Source organism: Silene latifolia, chromosome 10 (genome assembly GCF_048544455.1).
Source record: "Silene latifolia isolate original U9 population chromosome 10, ASM4854445v1, whole genome shotgun sequence".
NCBI lineage: Eukaryota > Viridiplantae > Streptophyta > Magnoliopsida > Caryophyllales > Caryophyllaceae > Silene > Silene latifolia.
The window spans coordinates 97,994,777-98,015,911 of NC_133535.1; the positions used below are offsets into that span (position 1 = coordinate 97,994,777).

The following is a 21,135-nucleotide window of genomic DNA, read 5'->3' on the forward strand; positions in this document are numbered from 1 at the left end:
TATATATATATATAAAAGAGAGTTTTTTCGAGCGATCTGAGAGCGTCCACATCATCAAAAATCAATTTAGGAAAGTATAATTTTTGATGTAAAAAATAAAGTGGAAAATATTTTAATTATTATAATATGTATATTTCCTAAATTATATTCAAGTGATATTTCCAAGTTTTATATCAAACTTTACATTTCATTTGGCAAAAAAATATCGTTAAAAAAATTATGAAAATAATATAATTAGCTTTGTGTTAAAAAATGCTATCATTAGAGTATAAATTTCATATTATTTGCACATATTAAAGATGGTGTACTTCTTAATACGTAAAATTGTGTACGTTTTAGTATGTTTTGTCCCACATTGGAAAATAAGTAGGTGTGATGAATATACTACATATAAATAGTAGAATTGTCCCACACCGAAAGATTAGTATAAGGTGATGTGATCCTATGATTATAAATATGATGCATATTTGGAACTTATGTATCCATATCTAATGATCGAGACTAAGTGATTTTACCTTCAAAGAAAAATAATATGTATACAATAGTGATTTTTTAAGAAGAGACATGTATTTCTTGGTATGTTATATCTTTCACATTGCAAAATAATGTAGGCATTATGAACATACTACGTCTAAATAATTAAATTATGTATCTCACATTGAAATAATAGTATACGGTAGAGTGATTCTATAAATATAAATAGGAGGCATCCTTGAAACTTATGTATTAATCCAAAATTTTTTGATATAAAAGATATAGACTTTTTAGCATGTTATGTGTCCCACATTAAAAAATAATGTAGGTGTTGTGAATATATTATGTATAAATAATAGATATGTCCCATATATATATATATATATATATATATATATATATATATATATATATATATATATATATATATATATATATATATATATATATATATATATATATACATTTTCTATATTATATTAAAGTGATGTTTATAATTTTGATATAAAAACTTTATATTTCATTTGAAAAAAAGTATCGTATGAAAATTATATAATTAGATTGTGACAAAAAAATGCTATCATTAGAGTGTATATTGTATTGTATTGTATTTTCTCATTATTAAATCGGGTTGATGTCAAAGTAGGTGAAAAAAAAAATGGTGTACTTAGTATGTTATTTGTCCTACATTGAAAAGTAACGTAAGTGTGGTGAATATACTATGTATAAATATTAGAATTGTCCCACATCGAAAGATTATCATAAGGCATGGTGATCTTATGATTATAAATAGAAGTCATAACCCAAAATCTTTTGATTCCCTTAAGTATTATCAGGGATAACTCTTAAAAGAGTTTGTATTACTGTCTCTACAATAATGGTTTCTAACCTAAGTTAATGTTTGGAAAATCTTTTTGTTATTATAATATATACTATGTATTTCTTATTTTATATTCAAGTAATGTTTCTAATTTTTATATAAAAACTTTTAAATTTCATTTAACAAAATAATGTAGGTAAAAAAATTTTGAAAATAATATTACTAGATTCATGGTAAGAAATGCTATCATTAGAGTATATATAGATTTCATATAATTTGCACATATTAAAGATGGTGTATTTCATAGTATGTTATATCTCCCACATTGAAAAATAATATAGGTGTGATAAATATACTACATATAAAAAATAGAATTTTCCCATATCGAAATATAGCTTAAGGTGGGTGATTCTACGAGCATCCTTGGAACTTAGGCATCAACCCAAAATCTTTTGAGTCGCTTAAGTATTGTCTTGGAGAGCTCTTAAAAGTTTATATCATTATATTTTCTACCTATAGATTTTATATGTCCCATATTGAAAAATAATGTAGGTGTGGTAAATATACTATGTTTAAATAATATAATTAGAATTGTGTTAAAAAAATATTCTATTACTAGTTCTTATCATTTGCACATATTTTAATTATGATAAAAAAATAGAAAACAAACGTCCATGGTAGCATGTGTAATCTATCAAAGTTCAAGGTTACCATGAGAAATTTCCAATATTATAATGATATAGTTAATAAAATTTGCATTTAAAAGAGAGATATCCGTACCAATAAAACAATAAAGGGGGTATTATTTTTTAATTATTATTTTATTGTCACGCCATCATACTTAACGTCTATTTAACAGCCTTTACATTATGGGGTACCAAGGATAAAAAAATGGAACCTCAAGGGTACTATAGGCAGATTTTTAAAAGTAGGGGTAACATGGAAAATCTAACAAAATTAAGGGGTACCATGGGAAATTTCCGTATCTCAATTATGTTAAATTTTTTTTGAAGAAAAACAACGTACAAATATTAATGGAAAGTACATGATCATATTACTAAATTTAAATATAACTATTAGATATAATGAGCAGCAATTATCTGTATTCGGTATTCGAGATCTGGTTGGATGTCGAACTAAGTACAAAAAAGATGGAGTAATTCTGAGTATGTTATTTGTCCCACATTGAAAAATAATACAGGTTTGATAAATATATATTACGTATAAATATTAGAATTGTCCCACATCAAAAAAAAATCCAATTTTTGTGAATATATTACTTATAAATAGTAGAATTGTCCCACATCGAAAGATTAGTATAAGGTGGGGTGATTATATGATTATAAATAAGAGTTAACCCACGTATATATTAATTTTTTTTTTTTTTTTAAAAAGAGATTTTAATAATGTGTAAACAAATCATTAGACATATAATGTAAACATTAAACGCTTATAACGTTTTTTTTTTGCATTATAAATAAGTTAATTACCCCGTTGCAACGCACGGGCATTCAAACTAGTATATATATATATATAAGATAACTATTAACCGGGACGAAGGGACTACATATTATCGAATAATAATTGTCGTTCCACGTTAAGTATACTTTTCAAACACTTCCATAAATAAAAGTAATTTTTTTGTTCGCCCAGAACTACATTTTTTCTTTCTCTACCTATCCTCTAATCTTCTCTTGTTCACGAACCCATTCATTACCACATTTCTCTTATAATTTTAAGTCTAATTATCGCGCATCTCACAACAAATCAATTTTAGTTATGTTTCCATGTTAGATCGTTACAGGTAGTCCACTCCATAATCCAAAACTCATTCTATCATAAAATCAATTCGTGACCAGATGAATAGCTCATAAGAAATATAATGAGAATGCCTAGTTAGTGTATACTGGATTTAATAGACACGAGTTTTTCCATAAATATTCTTGAAAAACTTAATAGTTCTTTGACAATTGATTTTTGCTAACAAATTTAAACAAGCAAATTTAATTTGTTTCTTTAAGATGAGTATGGTTTTAACAAACTAATTAAGATGATATGGTGGAATTATTTTGCAATGAGATTAGATGTTTGAAAAGAGGAGATATATTTTCATTTGATGTTAGCTTGAGGGAGAAGCTAAGAGAGTAGAAAGAAGGAAATTGAAAATTTGAGATGTGTTTTGTCGTGTGCGTAAGGCCTTAGGTCCTACAAAGAACGAGTGAAATGGTCAGCTTCAATCTTTTGACTAAAATAAAATAGTAGCTATTAGGAAGCAAATGGATACAAAGTCTTCTCAAATCTTAGTTGATTATTGCTATGAAAATTTATAATCCCTCTCATTCTTTTAATAATTCAATTTATATTATTTGAATAAAATACTCTTCACATATATTCAATATAAAGTATGAATTGCAAGAATGAGAGAGAGTACGAATTGATAAATTATACTATTACAATTGTTGGTTTAGAATCCGAGTTCTGTACTAAATTTTTTTAGTTTTGTTTTAAAGAATCAGAGCTATACTATTAAAGTTTTGAATTCACACTCTTAAACTTAAAAAAAACATTTGAAAATCTCAGAAAAATTACACATAAGCTTGGATAAATGTGGTGATGATGCCTAAACTGGCCGCTTGATCAATGTAAGCCTACCCTAAACCTATTTTGTCGAGCCTAAGCCTAGCCTTTAATTGTCTAATCCTTTTTCTCACTTGGCTTTTTATGCTTTATAATTATATTTTGCTAATCTCGGTTATGTTGTTAATTATTGAACAATTTGTTTTGTATGACACTAATCTCTATGTGCTACTCTTATCGTATTCTTCCTACTTGATGATGTCAAGAGGGGGACGTTGTTAAAATTATGCATGTGTGATCTAATGACTCTTACGCTTGTATATACCGTAATTATGTTAGCTTGCCGATTAGAAGTTCTACCTAGGTTAATTAAAAATTTGACCAAAGTACAATGTTTATGTAAAGGCATCTTATTTAGATCATTCTTTGACTTTGTGAATCTTGACCATGGATTAACGGAGAAAATCACACCTAATTTTATTTGTCTTGCCATCATCAAAGGGAAAATTGTTGAAACCCAATTTGATAAATTTTAATGTTTATGATGGCTAAGACAAATTGATCTCATTGTTTATTTAATCATGTGCCTCTTAATAAGTTTTAATCTTGTATCTCGGAAGCTCTAATCGTCAATGAAGATTGTGCAAGGATGATCAAATAAGAAGAATATCATAGATAGAGTCATGGTGTCGTAAGATATAATTAAAACTCGTATTCTTAACGAAGTACTTCAAAATACACAATGTAGTCCATTGAAGTTTCTAACTCGTCTTTGAAAGAAACATTTCAAAAATATTTAAACTCTTGAAAATTGCTTTCCAAACTTTCGACAAACCTTATACACTTCTGGAAAATATGGTCTAATCATTTAAATTGAGAAGAAAGCTTTTGATATGTTTTGCAAAAGAGTTTGCTTGCACAAAAAGACCCTTCAAAAATGGGTTGATTACTTTTACATATTTGGCAATGTTTATGGGACTGCCAAATAAGCTTGTTTCATGACAAAAAACTTAACCCATATTGGTGTGCGTGTGGGAAGCAAGATTACTTTGCCAAGTAAGCTAGATTACTTAAGCAAGAACTCGTTTCTTGCATAAAGGTCGTGATTTTACTAGGACAATAATCCGGCCACTTTGGTAGTGTTGCTCAAGCTATAATTGTTTACAATATTTCTTCACTTGGACTATAATGTTGTATATTGTTTTAATGTGTGAAGTATGCACTACCTTGTTATTATAAATACCAAATTGATTTCATTTCGACAAGTGTGCAACAATGATTTAAAACGAGAAAGAGACTTAGGCTTTAATCTAGTAAATTTGGAAAATCGTTTATCATTTCAAATACTGTAAGTTGTGTTTTGCAAAATCATTTGAAGCCTTTTTTAAATAACTAGTTCATTGCACAACATAATTATTCGTGTTCGTTGATCTCGTGTCAAGAAGTTAAACGTTATCTCCTCCATTCATTGTGTGAACATATTGAGACTCGTGTGTCTTGTAGCAAAGCGAGTCGAGTTAAACCAAAGCCTTAGGATCGAGCTATCTTAAGCAAAGAAGTCTTTAAATCGGAGTAACTTTTCAACATGGAGTCTTTCGGCGGAGTAACCCAAAGCAAAAGTTTTATTGCGGAGTAGCTTTAAGCAAGAGTCCTGGAAACGGAGTAGCTTTTAAGAAAATAGCAACTGGAGTAGGTTGGGGAGTTGTTTTATTGTTCGGGGATTTAGTTTGTATGATTTTAAATTTCTGTAGTGTTCTATAAAATAACGATGGACGTAGGTAGTGGAGTAGTGACTGAACCGATTTTTAAAATATCGTTTGTTTTGTCTATTTACATTTTATTTCCGCTGCACTTAAACTCTCAATCTTATTTCCAAATCAATTGTTCATTACACTGTGACTTATACTGTAATACCCCGCATTTATAAAGATCTTACTTCACTGAGTAGACCTTCCACTCGGCCGAGTGGAGTCTCACTCGACCAAGGGTGTTTTGGCTGGAGGTTGGAAGTTCTGAAAGTTGGTCACTCGACCGAGTGGAGCCTTGCAGACACCTCTTTTCTTCACCTCCCACCAATCACCCAGTAATGATTGGGCCGCATGTTTAATTACGCAGAACGATTTATGACATTTCGTAAGTTCGTCGACACGTGATAGCTCAAACAGTCTAGTCAACCTCATGGTCGTCATCTACGCACCGATACAGTCGTTTTGACATTAATTAGAATTCATTTGGAGTCTGGGTCAAAAACCGCTTCCATTTTTTAAACCATCTTAAACCCGAGTCGAAATATTCCGGAATTTTTCAGAGTAATATTCCTAAATTTTATCTTTTATCACGAAAATATCTACCTTGCGGAATAAGGAAGCCTACATCTTCCCTACTTCTTAAAACCAACCGCGCAAATCTTTCTTACTGAGGAGGAAACTGCCCAAGAGAGAACGCAGCAGATACTGCGCCTCTTGGAAGGGTCGCAGTTCATGTTGCGCTTCTTCCTTGGCTTCTTTTTCTCCAATTTTCAGATTTTTTCCTGATTTCTTTCCTAATCCTACTTTTGTCATAATTCCCCACGTGATTAGTATTAATAGAGGCCTCCGCCTCACATATTTCTCACGCGAGTGTACGCTCTCTCTTGTCCCTTTGCATTCTAAGACCATGCTCTTACTATTTGACGCCTACGTGCTTGATCGACTCAACCACGTAAGCTCAGATCATTCTGAGTACTAGTCACGTTTGCATGACCGACCAATTTTACCACTACACTTTAATCAACTCAATCAATTTGTTTTAAATCCTCTTAAGAGGGCACTTTCATATTACTTCGAGTTGCGCAATCATTTAATTCAACAACTTAGTTAATCTCGCTTCTTCAAACATATATGTCTGAGGGTGTAAATCCCAATTTTATTTATTGTATTTTATTTTGTATCAATTTTTGTACGAATTTATATCACAAGTATGCTCAAAACCGTTTTCAAAATCATTCTTTCAAACCTATTTTTCAAAACAGCAGCGAAAGACGTCCTAGAAGAAACGCATCAGCAGATACGCCTTCTAGAAGGATCGCAGCATTTGCTGCGCCTCTTCCAGAGGTTACTCGTCTGCTGCTACCTTTCTTCTTTTTCCTCGAGTATTTTTTTTCTTTATTTTCTTTCGTTTTCTTTTCTTCTTTCTTTCAAAACTCTTATTTTCCGTTTATAAATTGGTTTTCATTAATACTTTTCATTTATTCCGACCTAAATTCTTTATAACCAATATTTGCGGGTTTTTGTTACTAATCCAAATCCGGATTTCAAGAATCTCGATTCTTCCATATCAAGTTTTCTGAATCCGTCTCATGTATATTGTTTTCAACTTATTTTTAGTTTTCGTTTATCTATAGTCCAGGCATCGATCTTTATAAACCCGACATCGTTTAATAATAATAATTATGTAAATCACCTTAATAATTTATTTTAAGTTAGTCTTTAACCTGACTTGTGACGATATTAGTATACATAAGTATGTTAAATCACTTCTACTCGAGACCTATAACAATAATCAACATTAATTAACCAACAAACAATAACGAATTAACGAGTCTGACTTCCACGGTCAGAACCCAACTCAAGAACAGAAGCACGCTCTAATGTGCCTTTTCTAAGGGACGCAGCAGATGCTGCGCCTGTTCTGGGGTGGATTATGCCTCTGAACTCATCTCGTTCAGACGTAGCTTAGGTCTTATGTATTTAATCAACTATTATTTGTATTATCGTTAATAATTCGTCATATTCGCATAATTTAAGTTTCAACTTTTCTATTTCTTTTCAACCCTTCCGTTTTCGAGCGTACTTGTGACGTAATTTCAAGCTATCCCATTGTATTTCAATTGTAATTTATTTCTTTGTAATTTGTAATATTTCAAATATTTATCTTGTATGATTTATTTATCTGGCATTCACATGTAACGAATCTAACTTCCTACTTCGACTCAATTAATTGCTAAATTGTTTGTACACCGACATAGTCTAATCTCACATGCTAGGATTAATCCATGTTTGTCGCATCGCGTGCATACAACTGACAACATATCAAGTATAAATAACTACCCTGATCATTAGTAGCGGCCGCTATCGAGGCAGGCGGGATTAGGTGTTCAAATAAACGAGCTTCCTAATACGTACCCTCACCCCTTACTCAAGATCTCTGTGAACATCCGTGTTCATTGGTATCACGAGAGTCATTCTAGACATAGAATGCTAAAGGTAACGAACTTCTTAGTGTTCATGTCACTACTTTGTCCTCGCGGAGTATTCGAACGGTTCCAATTTTCCATAAAAATTGGTGGCGACTCCACAAATGAAAACTTGTCAAACCTTTCACCGGTTTCAAGGCCTTTCAAATAGGTAACGGCCCATGACGTGATTTGGCCTCGCGCCGGATTTTCGTGGGAGAAGTGGCGCCGCCTCGAAACCAACGCGCGGGTGGCTGTATCCACAGTTTGGCGACTCCGCTGGGGATGATACACTAAAACTAAGTCTAGTGTTACCTAGGGAGAGACTTGAACAATGTTAGAGAATAGTTTATATGAGACAATTGTCGGTTTTCATTACTCGACCTTCTTAGGTCGTTTTAGCCAGCCTTCTTAGGCTTAACCCAACCACTTTGACCAATCGTCCCGTCTGGACGGTGCAAGTTCCTCCAATGGTTGCTCGGTATTTGGTTCTGGAATCTCCGACAGTTCGAAAGTTCTATCACTCTTTGCATTCTCGAGAAATTCCTTCTCTAAGAATGTCGCACTAGCCGCAACAAATACACGTTGTTCGGTTGGCGAATAAAAGTAATGACCAAGTGTTCCTTTAGGATAACCTATAAAGTATGTCTTGACCGATCGCGGGTCGAGCTTATCCTCGTGTCTCCACTTGACATAAGCCTCACAGCCCCAAACCCGTATAAAGGACAAGTTAGGGACCGTTCCCTTCCATAGTTCATATGGAGTCTTGTCAACAGCTTTAGACGGACTTCGGTTAAGTATTAGAGCAAATTGACGTAAGAGCATAACCCCATAATGAGTCGGGCAACACGGTGTGACTCATCATGGATCGAACCATATCAAGTAGTGTTCGATTTCTCCGTTCGGACACACCATTCAACCGAGGTGTTCCGTGGAGTTAATCGTAAGGCAATCCCACAGTCTTTGAGGTGTTGATCAAACTCGTGAGAAAGATACTCGCCACCACGGTCCGAGCGCAGTGTTTTAATCTTTCTTCCCGAGGGTTCTGCCCCTATTCTCGGTATTCCTTGAATTTCTCAAAGGATTCACTTTTGTGCTTCATTAAGTAGACATAGCCATATCTACTTAAATCATCCGTGAAAGTGATGAAATACCTATAGCCTTCTCGTGCGGTGATTGACATAGGCCCACACACATCCGTATGTATGAGTCCTAATAGGTCAGCAGCGCGCATTCCAACACCTTTGAAGGAAATTCGAGTCATCTTACCGATGAGACATGATTCACACGTGCCAAATGATTGAAAATCAAAGGCCGAGATAGCTCCATTCTTTATGAGCTGTTTTACGCGTTTCTCATTAATGTGTCCCATACGGCAGTGCCATAGATACGTTTGATCTTTGTCACCAACCTTTAACTTTTTATTCATTACGTGTAATATTTCGGTGGTCTGATCTAAAACATAAATTCCGTTCATGGAGACTGCCTTGCCATAAATCATATCGTGTAATGAGAAAATGCAAGAATTATTCTCTATTACAAATGAAAAACCAAGTTTGTCAAGTGCAGAAACTGAAATAATGTTTTTAGAAAGACTGGGTACATAATAGCAGTTATATAAAAATAACTCAAATCCGCTAGGAAGCTGGATCACGTATGTTCCCCTCGAGACGGCAGCCACTCGTGCTCCATTCCCGACACGCAGGTCCACCTCACCCTTTACGAGGGGTTCGATGTTTCGGAGCCCCTACACATGATTACACAGATGAGAACCACAACCAATATCTAGTACCCAAGTTCCGTAACTTGCGTGGTTAATCTCAATCATATGAATAAAAGTAGAAGAGGAAGAAGACATACCAACAGTTTAACGCGACCGCTTTTATGTCCTCATGGTAAACAGACATGTACGCCTCCAATGCCCGATCTTGTGGCGTGATGGCATTCCATGTTTTCGGTCTTGCTCTTTGTCGCGCCTGATGAGTTACTTGCCTCACCAGGCCCACTCTTACCTGATCCCGACTTCTTAAACTTCGGTTTACCTACCGCTAGGTCTGCCTGAGCTTTGCCCTTACCCTTGCCCTTGTTTGACACAACGAGAACATCCTGTTTCAAGCTCCCACTGAACTTCATGTCCTTCTCGGTCTGTACGAGAAGGGAGTGCAGTTCATGGGGACTTTTCTTCAAATCATTCATATAGTAATTCGCTCTAAAGAGCGCAAAACCATCGTGGAGTGAATGAAGCATGCGGTCAATCACGATGTTCTCGCTGATTTTACAATCAAGCGCCTCCAGTCTCTCGACATTCTCAATCATGCTGAGAATGTGTGGGCTAACCGGTTGGCCCTTCTGGAGTCTCGCATCAAAGAAGCGAGTGGTATGCTCATAGGTTACGATTCTCGGTGCTTTCGAGAATTCCTTGGTGAGCGTGGTGAAAATCTTGTTTGCACCTTGGGCTATGAAGCGTTTCTGCAAATTGGATTCCATTGCAAAAATGAGTACGTTTTTAATCGCACCCGCTTCCATGACGAAATCGTTATACTTGGCGATCTCGTTAGCTCCAGCCGTGGGACCTGGGTTTGACGGGATGGGCTCTGTCAGAAATTTGAGCTTACCGTCAGCTGCGGCAGCATTCCGTAATGTCGCCTCCCAGTCCGCGAAGTTTGATCCATCATTCTTCAGTCGAGTTGACTGATTCAACTGATTCATGAATATCCGAAGCCAGGACTCACGGTCCAATGTGGCCCTTGGCATTGGGTCATCAGCACGGCCAGCCATTTTGTTATTAGCAGTTTAAGTGATCGTGATCTACACTGAAAAAGGAAGGAAAAACAAAACGAAATAAGCAACTCATCGAGGTGATTTAAGTCTATTTAAAATACATTTTAATCGTGTAGACTCATTGCACTTGCATAATTGATCTCCCTCAAGAATAATACAAGTGATCCCAAGACTCAATTTCCGTAAATTGATAAGCCAACTGTTTAGCTAGTTCTTCCGTAAGAACTCTTGGTCGATAGATTTCCGTAAATCCTATCTATAGTCCACCATAATCACAGGATCGTACGAGTGACCATAGTGTTGAGATAAAATAAGTCAATCAGTTCCAACTAACCCGACGTAGAAGGGGTCATATTATGCCTACCGACGAAGGAGGGATTCATTGGAGTTTGACCTATAAAGACTATTCTCAATTTTTGGTTATATGAGGAAGATCCCATCAACTTAGTTTTAATTCATTTTAAGTGAACGAAAAACTAGCATTACGTGAATGAATTAATTTAGGTGATGGCTTAAAATAGATCGTGTGACATAAGAATGTCAAAGAAAACTAACTCGTGACCTCTATATGAGTCAGTTTTCATGCAATTATTAGGTGGTTTGGTTTTAGGCGGAAAATGATGCAATCTATCGTTACGATAAAATAAATAAAAGAATGCAAAACGTAAATAAAAATTCCTAGTGTGGCCTATCCTAGTAAAAAGAACATAATACAACTTTGGAATCCACCGTTGGACCCGAGAAGCTTGTCTTGATGTTCCATCTTTTTCATGCAGCGGGAGTGAGCATCCGATCTCCATCTTTGGTCTTCTCAAAATTACAATTAAAATTTACAAAAATAAACCTATTTACATTCTAAATAAGAACTGTAATTACAAGGGAAAAATCAAAATGGAGATACGAGATCTCAAAATACAACCAAGACCGTGTTCCATCATTACGGTAACACGTTCTACTAAGGCCACACTAAGTTACAACCGTTTGTAAAAATAAATAAATACGTAATGTAAGCATTCAAAACATTCAAAATAACGATAAATAAAATGCATCAACTAAAAAATTTATTCGTGACATAATTCCGTAATTATGTTAAATTTATCCAAACCACCTTTAATAATTAAAATTATGTGACAAAACCGCTTTAATCAACTTAATTTTAATTCATTACAATCCGTTACTTTAAATCGCTTTAAAATAACTCAATGGTACATGAGTGAACCGTTTCACTATCAAGCTAGTGTACAATATCCGTATAAAGTACATTTCATGGCCAAAAGAAAATTTAAAACACGAAAAATAAATTTTCAAATTTCTTTAAAACGAAATCCCTCGATCAAGACACTTAAGTCCTCGATCGAAGAACAAAAGGGCTCGATCGAATTAAGCTGCCATTCGATCGAGAGGTTTGCCAAACAGAAAGTACTCGATCGACAAAACTCGTGGTCGATCGAGAACTTTTATTAGCAAAAACTGTTCGATCGAGTACGAGGGCTTCTCGATCGAGCAGTCAGGGTTTTAAAAACGGTCGATCGAGTACGGTTGGTGCTCGATCGAATAAAAACGCACAGAAAAGGCACTCGATCGAGTAGAAATACACTTCGATCGAGATCAAAAGGTTTCTGAAAATTAAAACCCTCGTGAAAACATTTGACAAAGCAAAATCAATGGCAATTTTGATCTAATTCGTATAAAATCAAATCAACAATTGAAAATACATGAACATATTGTTATGATTATCGTTTAAAATAACAATATGCAAAAACCAAATCGAAAACAAACACAAAACAGCCGTGTAACACATGAGGCCGCACGGTTTTCGAGACAAAAGCAACCGTTTCAAATCGTTTTATTGAAAATCACATTGAAAAATATACCTGGCCTCGCTCTGATACCACTTGTAGGTAAATATCCGTAAAATTCCCTTAAATTTTAGGACTATAACGTAGATTTAGCATGTGATTATTGTCATAAAACTAAAATACAAGAGAAACGATAAAGGTAAAGAATCAACCTCGGGTCCTAGTGCAATTCGGCAAAATGAACAGAAATCAAAGTAGATTTCCTCCTAATTGTTGCACCCAAGACCGTCTGAGAATATGGCCTTGTGCTAGAATGTATTCTCTAATTGCCTTGCAATATTGAGAGAATTTGTTGTGAGTTTTACGAGATGTGAGATCTAGGTTTTAGAGGAAATTTTTCCAAAACCCTAGTTTTGTGTGCAAAATGAATTGTCTAGGTCACAAAGGAGAGGAGCTCTCCTTTTGTGTGTTTCGGCCAACCGTGGGTTTGCATGGGGAAGTGGGCTTCCACTTCCTCTTAATTTTACCTCGTGGTCCGGCTCGAAAAATGCTAAATGTATATGACACGCTTTTATTATAAATCGTCATCGGTTATCGGTTATTAAAACATCAACTAATAACACGGATTAGTTGAAATATTAATACATGTCCGACAAAGACAATATTGTATAATTAATTCAATATACATCAATTAAATATAATCGTTTATATTTAATTTACGAATTAACCGCTTAATTCGTCTTAGCCATTATTATTTAATCCGTATCAAATAATCATCTCAACATCGCGTTTGACTAATTATTAGTCAATGACTCCGACTAACTGCTTAGTCAACTTTGGCATCAACATGACTGTATTTTCATACCGTCACATCTCTCAAACGTATCCTATAGGTGTGACTTTTAGGGACCAGTTGATCACCGCCATCTGTATGACAATAATGTCAAACTTATCTTGCAAGCCAACCGTTATTGATAAACGTGGACCAACTGATAATAATACAAAAGTATACCCTTTGATCCTTTTACAGATTGAAATGTCCTTGCACTAACTGTAGAGGACACCAGCCCCAACAAAGTCATGGCCAAGCTACTCCGTCTTTAGGCTAGTCAAGATGTTGCCTATGCTCTCTTGATGTGTTCATTTTATATATACTTTTACCCCTCATTTTAGCTCGGTTTTTATTGTTTATCATACTTTAATTAGTATATTTGTGATCTAATCTTGTGTTCTAGGTGTATTGTTTGTATTTGTTACATTTTGTTTGAATCTAAGCATTTAGAGGCTTTTTCCTTAGCATACACCAAGTTCACTAAGCTAAGTGGAAACATGATGGACCAAGCATGACGATGGAAGGTGTTTCAAAGCCCAAGCAAGAATGTATGACAAATGCAAAATGATCCTACAAAGAGCCCAATGAGAAGTCCAAAATCATGTGGAAAAGATCAAGCTTAGGATACTCTTTGGAAGCTCTTAAGATGATAGATTAAGCATTTAGCCGGGTGCATTAAGGGTCATTTATCACGAACATTGGATTCCCTCAACAATTAATCGAGGAATTAAGAAGAAATGCCCGGATAACCACGCCCCCGATCGCGGCTGGCAACCCCGATCGGGGTTGACCATCTTTTGGACTTTTACATTATGCCCCTATTTTCTTATAAATAGGGGCCTTAATCCGTCATTAGGGATATCTTTTTCTCACATCTTTCATACATTACAATACCCTTAAGCAAAATTCTCTCATTAGTTTTCATATTTAGTTTCAATATTGTTAAGCCTTTGTTTGATGTTAAACATTTGGTTCTAAGTTAATTCAAGCATTTGGTTCTCTTTGCAACTCAAGTTCTAGTTCTTTATTTTGGGAATTCTTATTCTTGTTTATTTAGTTTACATTTCTATTTACGTTTTCATAATTTCATCGCTAGCATTTCAATTTTACCATATAGTTTAATCTCATATTTTATGTTTTATCATTTAGTTTATATCATTTCCATTAGCATGTCTATCATTTCTTTCAACAAAGTTTTTAGTTCACATTTGAATATGAGTAGGTAAATTCCTTAGTTTAGGGGCTAGGGAAGCCATGCAAAATCAAATATGTAAAATGAAAAATTAGGTTGATATAATATTGTCTAATTGTTTGTATCACATGTTTGCACCACCACGTTTAATCTGTTTTTTTTTTGGTAAAATGTAAGAATTTCATTAAGCACAAACTTAGGCTATTACAACCTAACAATTTACAAACATACCAATTTTGGTAGAGACATATCTCTACTTACATACATCAATACTTTCTAACCATTGACTATCATGAATATCTAACTGGTTCTGGAAAGCACAAATCCGCAATTTAGCAACATTTCTAGCCATCCTAAACACAGACTCAGGCCTGACCAGACAATGCTCCAACCTTACTCTAGTCCTCTGCAACCAAATAAAGTAAAAACAAGCCATGAAAGCACATAGCAGGATCCCCCTTCGATTGTTAGACCACTTCTGAAGCCATATCCACCTTAGAATATTATCAGATGGAAGAGCTACATGACATACACCAGCCATTCCGAATAAAATGGTTCTACTGTAAGGACACTACTGGAACATATGCAGATGAGTCTCTGTAGCACACCCACACAATAAACAGTCTTCATCAGGAACAATACCCAAGCAAAAGAGTTTAACTTTAACCTGCATAACTTCTCTTGCCAGTAACCAGCAGACAAATTTATGCTTAGGCACTGCCCATTTGTTCCATACAATGCTATGCTAATCACCTTCCTGATATTTCACTCGCAGCATCTCATATCCACTCTGCACTGTATAACCCTTAGAATCCAATAACCACTGTCCCTGATTATAGCCTGAACTGAGCTTATCACGAACTCTACAAACTGTTTTCCATCCCCAGCTAACATCCCCACTGGGTACATAATCAGTCTAAGCCCTGCCTTTTAAATAAATCTGGCTGATCCACTTTACCCAAAGCTTATCAGGATTAAAGAAGATCCACCACACCAACTTACCTATAGCAGCTACATTCCACACAAAACTATCTCTTAGTCCCAGACCACCCTCCTTTTTTGGAGAACAAACTTTTGCCCAGCTAATAAGGGGTGCTCTAAGTTGATCAGCACTAGCATCCCACAAATAATTTCGACAGATGGAGTTTAACCTATGCAGGAATCCTTTAGGAATAACAAAAATGCTCATCTTAAGTGTATAAGGAAGTCAGTAATTAATTAACAAGTACCAACCTCCCAGAGTAAGATAAGTGTCTGGACCCAAAGCTTAAAATTCTTGCAGTAATCATTTCAACCAGAATTTGGCCTTGAGCTTTAGTTAACCTACCAGCAGTAATAGGCACCTCCAGATATTTAAAAGGGAGGTGTCCTTCCTGAATCCCAGTAGTAAGCAAGATATCCTCCTTTACTCCCACAGGCACCCCATTAAAATAAGCATTAGTCTTAGTAGGACTCATGTGTAAACCAGAAGCCCTGGAGAAGGTAGCAAAAGCTCTAAGCAACACCATGATAGAACCCACATCACCTTTACTGAATAATAACAGGTCATCTGCAAACATTAAGTATGATAATTTGATTTTACCACACATAGGGTGATATCTGAAGCCCATATTTTCAGTAACATACCCCAAGACTCTACTCAAGTACTCCATAGAAATAGTAAACAAAAGAGGAGACAAAGGATCCCCTTGTCTTAACCCTTTCTTCCCATTAAAGAAAGCAAAAATATCTCCATTCAAGACCAAGGAGTAACTAGCAGTCTTAACACACTCCATTATCAAGGAAATAAAATGTGTAGGGAAATCTAAAGAAACCAACATCTCCTCTAAAAATTCCCAGCTGACTGAGTCATATTGTAACACCCCCATACTCCAAGTGCCTTACCAGGACCACCCAGTTATAAGGATGTTACCATCTCGGTTACCCGAGGCAATGATAATCAAATAAACAATGAAGAAACAACATTTAAATAGAATTACTTAGTGAAAGGTTACAATCCAAAAACCAAACCAAATACTAATACATGTTCTCAAAACGGCTGTCTACTGAACCAACTGAAATGTATATGAAAACTACTAAGCTACAGCGGAAGACTTCTATCATCAGATCGTGGCAATCCCAGCTATCCCAGTACTCATGTCATACCTGCTCAATATCTGCTCACCATCCCCGAATGGATCACCGCAGGTTTTAAAAACATTAACCGGGGTCAGTACTATTTACATAAGTGATATAATCAACAATACAGTAACCAACACAACTCAAACAATCATACACGATCAAGCACTCCACTCCATCTCCGTCACCGACTGTCCACTGGACCAGCCTGCCAGTGGGGGACCGCAGCTGTTCCCACCTAAGCCCCGCTTATCATACCGAGCGATAACCCTGTCCCATTAATGTGCACATCCCCTTCCGTGGCGGGTTCCACGAAGGGCGAAACTAGGGCGTGAAGCCACTCCCGCAAGTGACTCCACTCAGCCGAGAACGCATCTCGAGAACCACGGACAAAAACAACACAATCACAATCACAATCACAACATCGTCTGAATCAACCAATTATACTAATTACAGCACAACACCACAACACATGTAAGTAATACTGAGTAGGGAAACCCTACCTGGAAAGCACAATAGTCAGACGATCTCACAGCTGATATCAAAAAGCTTCCTCTACGAATCCTCCTCCTAATTATACAAACACATAATTACTAATATGCACATGACACAACAAAATCCCCAATTCCCAAAAATTAGGGTTTAACTAACTTTGACGAAATATAATAAAAACGGTATAAAGGTCTTACCCTCGACGCAAGGATTACAACGATGTAAAGACAAGTGAAATCCGACCTTCCAAGCTCCGGCATTTGTTAACAATGCGATTAAGGTGATGAACGTAGTTTGCTTTCTCTTCTCACAGTGATTTAGGTTTTAGAAAAGTGATTAGAATGAATGACGAAAAGATTATATATCTTAATCGCATAATTAACAAAACCCGAAAAAACAACCCCCGCAAACCGGCTACTCGATCGAGTAGCCATGGTACTCGATCGAGTACCCCCCTACTCGATCGAGTATCGTAGTTACTCGATCGAGTACCCAACAGGTCAGAAACTATTTTATTTCGCAAAACTCCCTTACTCGACAGAGTAAGGCCTACTCGATAGAGTACCCCAAGACTCATAAATACGGAGTATTACACATATGCTTTCTTCAAATCAACTTTCATCAGGAATCTAGGAGAGACTGACTTCCTATTGTATAATCTGACAATGTCCTGACAGATAAGAATGTTTTCGACAATGCTCCTATCCTTGATAAAACCTCCTTGACTATCACTGATCAACTCAGGCAACACCATAGACAATATATTGCACAGAAGCTTGGAAATGCACTTGTAAAAAACATTGCAACAAGAAATTGGGCGAAATTGAGTAACATTTTGAGGCATTGCACACTTAGAAATGAGAGAAATGAGGGTATGATTTAATTGCTTAAGAAGTTTACCAGTCTGGAAAAAATCTTTAATAGCAAGACAAACTGAAGCCCCCACAACATCCCAAGCATCTTTGAAGAAGGCACTGGAGTAACCATCTGGACCTACAACCTTATGGTTAGGTATAGAAAACATGACCTTCTTAATTTCTTCATCAGTGACAGGGAGCAAAAGCAACTGCTTGTGTTCGGCAGAGCACACCTTCCCCAACTTAACCACCCTGTGACTGATATTAAGAACCTTCTCAGAGGTACCCAAAAGGTGAGTATAAAAACTCAAGAAAGCTTCCTGAATTATCTTTGGATCATCACACTGAACACCCTGAGTATCCTCTATCTTAAGAACTTTATTCCTGAGCTGCCTCCCTTTAATAAAACTATGAAAATACTTCGTGTTGTCATCACCCTTATCAACCCAAATGGCTTTGGATACCATGTCTAATCTTTGTTTAAAGGCCTTATTCACTGATTAAGTTTGTTAATTCGTTCTAAAAGTCGAGAGGCATGGAATCGGATTAGACTAAGCATGTGTAGTAGGACGACCTAGTCATAAACGAGAGTTTCTTTAGGACCCGGTCTATGGTTGACATTAATATCGTAAGGTGGGTATCTCTAAGCCTAAACAATTGACAATGTTATTAATACCGAGTTTAACATGAACATATATTTACCTTTGCATGTGTGACCCGACTCCTCTAGACTCCCTTTTTATCATATAGTTTACATCTTCATAATTGTTAGTCATCAAACTAAACAACAAACAAAACCAAACGAAATCGACCTTGATAGAAATCCTTCCATAGAATTTCATAACGCAATTCCCGTATCCTTGTGTTCGACCCCTATTACTACATTAATTCGTGTCTAGGGTAATTATCTTTGCATAGGTGTACGATAGCCTATCAAATTTTGGCGCCGTTGCCGGGGAGCACGGTTTTATTGCGTTTTGATTTGTCGATTTTTATTTTGTTTTCTTTTGTCTTGAGGAACACTTGTTCCTTGAGACCGTTACTTATCATTTTCTAGAAATTGTTGTCTTATGCCCAGGTCCTCTCGTAGTGGAGATTTGCTTTCACCGGATTCCGATCCTGAGAAAATCTTTAGGAGAAGATGACGTTTTTGGAAAGAAGTGAAAGAAGCTGCTTCTCCCGTGTAAGTTGAAAGTGATAGAAAGTCTTACTTAGACGATCTAGAAGCCCTTGAAGAGGAGGAGGTTTCATGTTCATCATCTCCACCACCACCACCATCTTCAACTAAAAAGATGGTGAAAGTTTTCGATCATTCAAAGCCCACCGCGGCAATGCTTCCGGCCGGTATCACAACTACTCAAATTACCGCACCGGACTTCGAGATCAAACCAGCTTTCATTAGCCATGTGGAGAGCAAGCAATTTGGGGGAAATCCTTTGGAGGATCCCAATTTGCATGTGCAAAATTTCTGCGATTATTGCTTCATGATCCGTCAAACGGGCGTCACTCAAGCCCAAATAAGGGAAATAGTTTTCCATTTCTTTTTGAAGGACAAGGACAAGCTTTGGATCAATAGACTTGACCCCACCGCTATGGGAATCACCAATTGGGAGATATTGGCTCTTGCGTTCTATCAAAAGTTTTTTCCACCGGAGAAAACTCAAACCTTGAGAAGCCAAATCACCGGATTCCGTCAACAAGCACTTGAGAGCTTATATGAGGCTTGGGAGAGGTACAAAGAGTTGCAAAGGCGATGCCCAAATCATGGGTTAGATGATTGGTTTCTAGCTATAACATTCTACAATGGATGTTGTGTCGAGTCCCGAAGGATTCTTGATTCCGCTAACAATGGGCGGTTTGATCAAATTGACACCGATATTGCTCATGCCACGATCGAATCTATGGCGGTCCATGACGCACAATATGTCAATTCCCGAAATGTTCCACTCAAAGGTAAAGAATAATCCTCCGACAATCCCGTCTTGTTAGCTCAAATTGCCTTACTCCAACAACAATTGGCGGAACGAGATACTAGAGATTCCCTTCAACAACTCAATGTCGTGTATTCTACGAGTCAAATCATTGTTTGTGACGGTTGCGGAGGTGAGGGTCATTACACTGCTCATTGCCAAGCTACTATTGAGGAGGTAAATGCTTTTCAAGCTCTAAGACAAAGTTCTTATCCACCGGGTACATTTTCAAATACATATATATAACCCAAATTAAAGATTCCACCCGAATATGTCTTCTAGAAGTAATAATGTGCTTAACCCTCAACCTCAACCCCCACCACAACAAAATGCCTATGTCCCTCAACAACAAAAGTATAATCCCCCACCGGGTTATCGCAACCAACAAAGGCCACCACAACAAAATTACCAACAAAATCAAGAGCCACCACCTCAAAATAACCAACAAAACAACCAAGGAGGAGGTAAACTTGAGGGCTTGATTGTACAAATGCAAAGGGAATTTTTGGCTCAAATCCAAAAGAATGAGCAAGTTCAAAATGCCGCAATCAAAATGTTGGAGCAACAAATGGCTCAACTAGCCTCATCTAGGTCTTCAAGCAAGACAGGTCAATTACCACCTCAAGGTGAGCAACCACATGTGTAACACCCCCATATACCAAGGAGACTTAACAAGACCTTCCCTAGCATATAAAGGCGTTACCATCTCGGTTGCTCGAGGAAAGTAATCATAAAAAGTCGATAAAAGAACATTTATAATTACTTTACAAGTGATTAAACCAAAACTACTGATAAAAACGATACAACTCAGCAACACTATGTAAACTACTCCTGTCATGACTCGTGAAGACTCATCCCGCCATGACTCCGGCTACCATCCAAGACATCACCTGCTAAGACTAACTGCTCACCATAAGGGATCACGGCAGACACAACAGAAACAAACAAGAAACAACCACACAAGGTCAGTAACTGAGGCAAGACACAACATCAACTACCAGCATACTGCA

General features: G+C 36.3%; 1 non-coding gene across 1 annotated transcript; it reads right to left on the reverse strand.

The window, feature by feature from the left end:
- Positions 1-19,818: 19,818 nt before the first annotated feature.
- On the reverse strand, positions 19,819-19,926 carry LOC141610258 (small nucleolar RNA R71). The gene has a single exon (XR_012528161.1). It is a non-coding gene; the product is annotated as a small nucleolar RNA R71 (small nucleolar RNA).
- Positions 19,927-21,135: the final 1,209 nt, after the last annotated feature.